At 42.7% G+C, this 8,775-nt stretch overlaps 1 protein-coding gene across 3 annotated transcripts in view; it reads right to left on the bottom strand.

The window, feature by feature from the left end:
• The window catches only part of TMTC4 (transmembrane and tetratricopeptide repeat containing 4), a 93,751-nt gene extending 91,120 nt beyond the window's left edge, over positions 1–2,631 (bottom strand). For 2 of the 3 annotated variants that reach the window (XM_027854111.1, XM_027854112.1), the window contains exon 1: positions 2,529–2,607. The gene's annotated coding sequence lies outside the window, so the exon portion shown is untranslated. Of the gene's footprint in view, positions 1–2,528 lie in introns of all 3 variants that reach the window. The other variant, XM_027854110.1, reaches the window with a different exon arrangement.
• Between the last annotated feature and the right edge of the window lie 6,144 nt (positions 2,632–8,775).

Raw genomic sequence — 8,775 nt, 5'->3', positions numbered from 1 at the left:
GATAAGAGGAGGGTCTGATGCAAGAGATATTATGGAGGTAATATTGAAGGATCCGAAGCCTAATTAGAGATCAAGATAAGAGAATGAGTAAACCAGATCATGAACATGAGAGGTTGAGTGAAAGGTGGTAGTACCACAAATAGCAACAGGTAAATAAGGAGGAAACCCTTAAGCAGGGTTAGGGGTAAAGAAAATGACCCCAGTTTGTGATACATTGAACTTAAAGATGGGAAGAGATGGCCTGTAACTACATATGCGTGGAACTCTGAAGGTAGGTCAGAACTCATAGCAAGGTCCTGCAGGTCTGTTGGGATTAAGGATACAAATAGAAGAATTCGTTTTAATGGATAATAGAGTAACTCCTCTTGCCTAACCGAAGGAAAGAGTAAATGATGTTGCTGAGAAGTTAAGAGGAATGCAGGGGAGTAGACTTCTCTCTCATCTTCCATGAGAAATAGGAAGGCAAGTCATTTGCTATAAATAGAGTAATGCTGATGGTGAGAGGAAAGAGGAATACGTTTAGAATAGCCACTCGAGTAAATCCAACAGCACTATGGACTGCTGGTAAACAGGGGCAGCAGAAAGACCAACCTGAGAAAGAGCCATCAGAAATGGTCAAACTTAAGTGCATGCCCAGACAATGATAGGGCCTGCAAAAATTGGTCACTGCCCTAACTAAAGGGCAATCTTCATGTTTGTGGTGTGGAAAGGTCTTTTGGTCTTTGAGAGTCATTTCAATCACATTTATTCACTAAAACAGAATATCACTCAATAACATCTTCTAATATGATCAGTGACTTCCATCATCTGTAAATAAAAGACAAAAGTGGCTCTTCATTACTGGGGTCAATTGGGCACCTTGTCTGGGTTGTCACAATCATCAACTCTGTCAAAGCTAGAGAAAATTCTATCTACCCTCCCTTCATCAAGCAGTGCTAAACAAAAAGCTATATTACTAGAAGACAACATTTCTTTCTCTCATAATCACACTCATGGTTTTAAACTTAATAAAAAAGATGAATGCCACACTCGGCACAGGACTATGTTGTTAACAATTCACCATGAAGCAGCTGTCCATAACTCAACTCTCCCAGAAAGTTTCCAGCTTGCTAGCTTGTAGCCATTTTCTCATCCCAGTCGGCTGGCATCATTTAACTATACTTCCATCAGCGACAAGACAGGCATTGCTGTGAGTATAAGAATGGGATGAGCAAATGGAAAGGGAGGAGAATGAGTGAGTCCACCGGTATAAATGTTTCTTAAGAAATTGAATAATTCACCTCATGTATTCATTCCAGGGCAGTGGGAAATGGAACAGGCACACTCACTTTAATAATTTTTATGGCAGGATAGACAATTCTACACTGTCTTCTTACTATGAAGACAAACAAAAGCAAAACAAAAAGCCTACTACACTGGAACGAAACAGGAGCCATGCAGAGTATGCTTGATGTGAGGGGATGGTGGCAGCACCTGCTCTCGTTTTCAAAAAGTCCAAATCCACACCTATGATTCACTGGTCTGCAAGCTAAAGTAGCCCTGGTAGGCTGCATGTTCCTTTGTATTTATTTTTTGTTTGTTTTTGTTTTCTGGTGGGGCTTTATCAAATCTGGTTGCTGTGCACTGTTTCAACCTGCACACCCCTTAACCCTGGGGGAATCGGCCGAGCACCTGGGTTTTATCCATCACAAATTCTGCCAGCTCTCGATCTGAACTGCTCAAGATAATGCAGTAGCTTTGGGGCATGGCCCAGGAAACCTCACTGGGGGAACACCGGTGACAAGCAGGTGGCCATCCCTCTCCAGGGGTAGAGCAAAGAAATACAATAGGAACGAGGTGGGATGGGGCGGGTAGATGACGAGTTCGCCAGTGTTCTGGTTGGACTCAGCCAGTCTCTGGGGCTGTCCGGCTCAAAGTGGGGAGGCGGGGAGATTTAAACGGGAGGGGACATGAGGTTGCAAGCGGGAGCCCCCCTTCACCCCAGCCGCGCTCTGCCGTGGCCAGGGAGGTGGAGGCTCGGAGGACCCGAGCCAGAGCGTGGCACGCAGAGCGTTCTTCCACTCCTTCCTTTGTCCCAGGGAACCATGCACCATACACTGCTTAGCACCGGGGTTCCTGTGGCCTCTGGCCAGTGCCTCTGACCACTACCGCGGCCGAAACTCTTCGCTAAGCCCTGCCCAGGCTCTCAAGACCTCAAGCCCCTCACCCCGGGGGAGCCGGTGGGCAGCAAGGGGATGACTAGGGCTGGAACCCAACTCATTCAATTCACAAGCGCAGCGCCCCGGGAAATGGGTGAGACTGTCCCCCTCCCCAAGCCCTTGCAGAGGCCCCTCTGCAACCCAAGGAGATGCAGCCCTCGACCCCTTCATCCCACCCAGACCCGAGGTGGGGGGGGGGCTGCGGGATAGGAGCACGGGGCTCCTCTTCCTTCCCCTGTTTCACCCCAACTCCTCCCCCTTTACAAATACCCCTAAGGAGCCGCCGCCGCCGCCGCCGCCACTAACTCCGGGGGCCGCCCCCAGCGTTACCTGCAACAAGCCAGAGCCAGGGCGGCATCTCCCTCCCGGGTGCGAAAACTCCCGGCCGCTCTCAGCGCCCCGGAGCTGGGTAGGGGGGAGGGGCCGCTCGCTCGCCATCCCGCGCGCCGCTTCCCTCCCCCCGCCCCCTGCCGCGCGCTGCCGCCGCGAGTCCCTCTACCAGCGCGCGGACACACGCATCCACACACTCCCACACCCTCTCTCCTCCTCCGTCCGGCCTCCTCCACACTCTGATTGGCTGGCGCGGCTTGTCAGTTCCAGGAGACCGGACGGCCCCCCGCCAGCTCATTGGCAAACGCGCCGGTGACATCATGCCGGAGGGAGTCGGGCCTCGGGGAGACGGGAGAGGGAGGGGACGAAGCCACCTTGGGGAGCTGGGCTTGAAGGCGGGGCAGGGGGCGGGGAAGAGGAAGGAGCCGGCTAAAGGAGAGAGTTCCTGAATCCTGGGAAGCAGGCCCTGGGTTTGTGTAAGCGTGGGAGCTTCTAGAGCCCTTTACTCATCAAGTCCTCCCCACTCCTCCAGCATTCGCTGCCACCCATTATTTCTCTTCCCCCAGAGCTTTAAAAAGCTCTTTTTTTCCAGCCTCTTCCTCCTTTTCTCTCCTCCCTTTCTTCTTCTGTCAACCTCTTTGCTCCATCCGTTGCACCATCCCTTCTTCCTCCATCTGGAGGTCCCTTTGACAGCTCTGAATGGCCAGCCCCCACATGTCCATAACTGAACTCATGGTCATCCTCTTCCCAATCCAGCCACTTCTTCCACCTTTCTGTTGGTGGCACCACTATCCTCCCCAATCCAGGTTCAAAACTTCTAAAGTTCTCAGTGATTCCGTATCAGTTACCAGCCATCTCCTCATGATTGTGTCTCTGCAAGATCTCTTTTAATCACTTTCTGCAGCCACCGTCTCTTTCCTGGACTCCTAACTGATTTCCCTGTCTTCTGGAGTCATCTTCCTAATGCACAAATAGGATAGCATCACTGCACTCAGTGGTGTGCTGGAGCCAACAAAGCTGGTTGTTAAATTTTCATTCTGAGCATTTACAATTCAGATACTGGAAAACTCTGCAAATTAGGACCTTATTGTTTTGTTGATTTTCTTGACTTAAAAAAGTGATGGAGAAAATGTTGATAATGTAGATAAAACTTAAAAGGGTGTCCTGCCATTCTTTTTTTTTGAAAGTCAGTTGTTAAATATTCATCTGTAACCCAGTGATACTCTGTCATCTATGATGAGGTAAAATACATACTCTATGTCCTGGTTATTAAGGCCTGCCACAGTCTCTCTAACATACCCTTCTAGTCTTTCATATTACTCTCAAACCGCTATTACTTTCCAACTAAACCAGTATCCCATATCTAATTCCATATCTTGTTTTGTCCTTTCTAACCTAACGTGGTTTCCCATGACGTGAATATATTTCCTTGACATCTTCACCAGTTGAAATCCTATTCCTTTCAAACTTTGGTCGTGTCCTACCTTCTCCATGATCCCTAAGCTAGGAGCTTTTAGTTTAATTTTTTTTTTTCTGAGGCAATTAGGGTTAAGTGACTTGCCCAGGGTCACATAGCTAGTAAGGGTCAAGTGTCTGAGGCCGTATTTGAACCCAGGTCCTCCAGACTCCAAAGCCAGAGCTCTATCCACTGCGCCATCTAATTTAATTTTTAAAAAGTAACTGTTATGTGGAAATTGCTGTGCTAGGGATTGGGGAAAAAAAAATGACAATTTCTACCCTACAGGAACTTGCCTTGCACATAGATAAAGAGCACTGGTCACCAAACTTCCAAGTGAGTCTGATAAATGGACATTGTCACCTTATGAGTTCAAGAGTTCCTGAGTTCTTCAGTGGATGCTTGGCTACCCAGCAAGAGATAGTTCTTGCAACTGCATCAGTTCTTGGGGGAGAAATCTAAACAGGATATTCCTGAACCAGAAGGGACCAGAAGTCCACTGCTGGCTGACCAGAAGATCTGGACCTTGTGAGTTTCTTAGATAACATAGATCCCAGGTGAATGTGAAATATCTGTTCAGTAGTCTCACAGTGTTGTCTTTACCTCCTGTAGTAGGTGTGTTAGATTATTGTCTTATGTTTTAAGTATTTGTTGATGTAGGATGATTACTCTTTTTTATTTTAAAATTTCTTTTGTAGTGGAGGAAAGAAATAGTTGTCTTATAACTGATGTTCATTCTGTATATTGAATACCTTTTCTGGAAGAAACCTTTTAATACATTTTCAGGAGACCCTTGTCATGAGCCATACTTAGGCTTTATTTTAGACCTTTTACTTGGAATCAATCTGGGCTGGAGTCATTAACAAGCTGAGAGTGTAATAGAAGCCTGGAGCAGCTACGTGGTGCCGTGGATAGAGCGCTGGCCCTGGAGTCAGGAGGACCTGAGTTCGAATCTGGTCTCAGATCAGACACTTGACACTTAATAGCTGTTTGACCCTGCGCAATTCACTTAACCCCAATTTGCCCCCCCCTCCCCTCCCCCCCCAAAAAGAAAGAGAGAAGCCTGACTCCCTCTCTTTGGGGTCAAGCCAATTCCAAGATGAATCCAGGCTCTGTGAGAGTCCAGAATGTAGCTACTTGTGAGAAGGGGCCCTTCTGACCACAGGTCACACAGTCTAATCCAAAAAGCACCTATTAAGTTCCTGCTATGTTGAAGGTGCCATGCTCTGAGGATACAAAGACAAAAGGAAATCGGTCATTGTTCTTAGGGAGTTACATTCTTCCAGGGGGATACATATAAACATATGTGTATATATAGTTTGAGGAGGAAGAACTTGAACAGCTCAGGAGATCAGGAAAGGCTTCCCATAGGAGATGGCACATGAGCTGAGCCTGTGATGGAAGCTTGACATTCTGAAAGGTAGAACTGAGGAGAGAATGCATTCTAGGCATGGGGAAGAACCTTTGCAAAAACACAGAGGCAGAATATGGTACTGCCAAGTAGAGGGAATCACAAACAGTTTAGTTTGACTGGAATGTGTACATATTTTAAGGTGAACTATGTAAAATAAACTTGGAAATGTATATAACTGGCTTATGTAAGACAGTAGAATCTCATACCTCCACGTGGACATGTGACCACCTACTCACTCTCGGCTGTCTCACTTTTTTAAAAATAACTTTTAAACTTTTTAAACTTTTTAAAAAAGTTATCTTATTTTTAATTTATAGAATAAAACAAACATTTACATAACATAATATAATAAAAAATAAGGTGATTGCACATGAAACTGCAAATTTATTACGTACAACTTGCTATTCCTTTTAAATATATAATAAAGTTATATAAATTTCTTTTTATTCCTTTTTTTCTTCCTTCCCCCATGGATTTACAAATGAATTTTATCAAACATTTAAAGATCAACTAATTCCAATATTAAATAATTATTTGGAATAATAGGCAAAGAAGAGATCCTGCCAAACTCTTTTTATGAGGCAAATATGATACTGTTACCTAAACCAGGAAGAGTAACAGAGAAAGAAAATTATAGACCAATTTCATTAATGAATAAGGATGCAAAAATCTTAAATAAGATACTAGGTAAAAGATTACAACAATATATTAAAAAGATTATATTTCCATTATGTCCAAGTGGGATTTATACCAGGAAGACAGGGACGGTTAATATAAGGAAAACCATTAACGTAATTGATTATATATCAAAAATAAAAGTAAAAAAAACATATTGTCATATCACTCGCTTTTACAATAGCAAGTCTAGTTTCGTAAAGAATGACCAACACCAAGAAGCTACACTCCAATTCTCTCCAAGTCCGAAGGGTAACCCTGCTGAAGGAAAACAAACTCCCATTACTCATCACTCTAGCATTTAAGCCTTCTCTCACATCTCCAATGATGCATTTCTATTTTCACAATCAGTTCCTTACAATGATACTTTTAGTTCTTAAGCAAACATTTACTTAACAATAAGGGGAAAATTAATATTATATCATGGGTATTCATATAATGAAGTAGTAGCATAAAAATAAATATATTTCAAGTCAGGCAGATACCTAGACTGGACTGTTCTATTAATACACTCAGTATTTGCAGGGAAGAATGGGTATACACTTACAGAAACTTGCCCAGGAGGCACATAAATGAGGAAAACCCATGTATTTAGAGTAAGTCACAACTCTACAACTGTAAGCTTCTTTCTGTCTCAGGAACTGCTCACAAAAGTTTCTTGAGGAATATAGCTTCTGTTTGTATGGATAAGTTGATGCATGCTATGCTTGACTGACTTCTCTGGACATGACATTTCAGCCAAACTAATTGATATTTTGAGTGAGTTCTATGGTTCTGTGCTTGCAATCAGTTCTTCCCTCCTAAACTTACTCATCAATAACAACTAATATCTATTGCTTCTAACTTCAAACTTAGCTTATACAGTTCTAAACTGTCCCCATTTCACTTCTCCCTCTCTTCTTTTATCCTTCTTGATTCAGTCTCTGTGAACAACCCCAATGCAGTTTATGATTGATGATCAAATTCTCATTTTTTGTCTAATAATCAGATAAGTTACATTTGTCCAGAATTTTGGTGGAGCCAGTTCATTAATGAAAGCTGATTATTAAATTTTCAATGTTAGTATTTATACCTTGGAAATCAGCAAATGCTGCAAACCATGACATGGTTTATTGTTTTGTTGATTATCTAAAGTGATAGAGAAAAATTTAATAATGCAGATTAAATTTAAAAGTGTGTCATGTGTACATTTTTTTAGAGCCAGTTGGTAAGCATTTACCAATATGTCTTGTATTTGTCCCCCAAATTATACAACAATTTTGATTTCCGTATCTGCCAGCTTGTTATATTCAAAACAGCAGCAACTTCTTTCTCAGAGTAACAGTTTCTCTTAGGGGGCTTAACTTATCAACAAACCTTAAAAGACACTGTGCAAAGACTTTAAATACCAAGCTGAGGAGTTTGTATTTTGTCCCAGTGAGTTTCTTGAGTAGAGGAGTGAAAGTCAGTCTTATGCTTTATGAAGATTATTTTTCAGCTGTGTGTGGCATGGTTTGGAGAGGTATTGAAAACTTAGTTCAAATTGGAACCTATTTCAGTAATGCAGGTGAGAGATGATAAGGACTTGAATTTTGGTGGTGGTCACGTAAATGAGAGGATAGTTATCCATAAAATGAGGACTTTAGACAGATGAGTTCTAATTGAGTCAACAAGAATTTACTGAGCTTTTGTTACTATGTGTTAAGTGCTAGGGATAAAAAGAAAAGGAAAGACACTGTCCTTTCTCTCAAGAAACTCACATTTTAATGAGGGAAGACAACATCCAAATGACTACGTCCATATAAGATGTTTGCATGTAAGATGGAAAGTAGTTTCAGAGGGAAGGCACTAGCTGTAGGGGGGGACCAGGAAGTGTCTTCCTGCAGAAGGTGGTATTTCAGCTGAGTCTTGAAAGAAGCCATGAAAACCAGGAGCTTTAATAGTTCCCTGGCTGAGTGTGATGGATCTTAGCTATGGCTATGTTCTAAAAGATGGACAGTCTCTCCTCTTCAGGAAGAAACATCCTAACCAGTACACCTTAATAAATAGGAGCAGAGAACAACAAAAGGGGCCTTGAATGTGGGATAGGTTTTTCTAGTGGCCCCAGATTGTACACAAACATGAAAAATAATCCTGTTCTTGCCCTAAAGGAACTCAAAATCTAATAAAGGAATATGACTTGTATATAATATAGAGTAAAAAGTAATAAGGGGGAAAGACACATCCAGTTAAAGTCCTGTAAGAAAATTTGAGAAGGGAAATAACGTTTTAATTAGGGGATCAGGAAAGACTTCATCAAGAAGGTGACCCCTGAGCTAGGGCCTTGAAGGAAGGAACCCAGTCTAGGTCACAGATCTAGAGTTGGCAGGAAATTTAAAGGCAATTTAGGCCAACCCCTTCATTTTGTAGATCATAAACTGAGGCCAAGAGAGGTTAAGTGACTTGTCCTGTATCACATGACCAGACCAGTAAGCTTCTGAGGCAGGGTTTGAATTCATAATTTTCTTACTCCAACTTCTCATTCTGTCTGCTATTCTTGACACATCTCTACTATGCTCCCTCTCCTCTGTAACAAATACACAGTCTTTCATGGTAGAATGGTAAAAATGAAAAGGTCTCTTTTTGACATACTAGTAGCAAACATTTACAGAGATCTTTATACCTGTTACTGACTTTCTCATTTGATTCTCGTAGGAACTCTAAGAGGAAGGTAATACAAACCT

This window comes from Vombatus ursinus, unplaced genomic scaffold (assembly GCF_900497805.2).
Source record: "Vombatus ursinus unplaced genomic scaffold, bare-nosed wombat genome assembly UNPS02010304.1, whole genome shotgun sequence".
In the NCBI taxonomy this organism is placed as follows: Eukaryota; Metazoa; Chordata; class Mammalia; order Diprotodontia; family Vombatidae; genus Vombatus; species Vombatus ursinus.
This window is presented reverse-complemented; position numbering and strand designations above follow the sequence as displayed.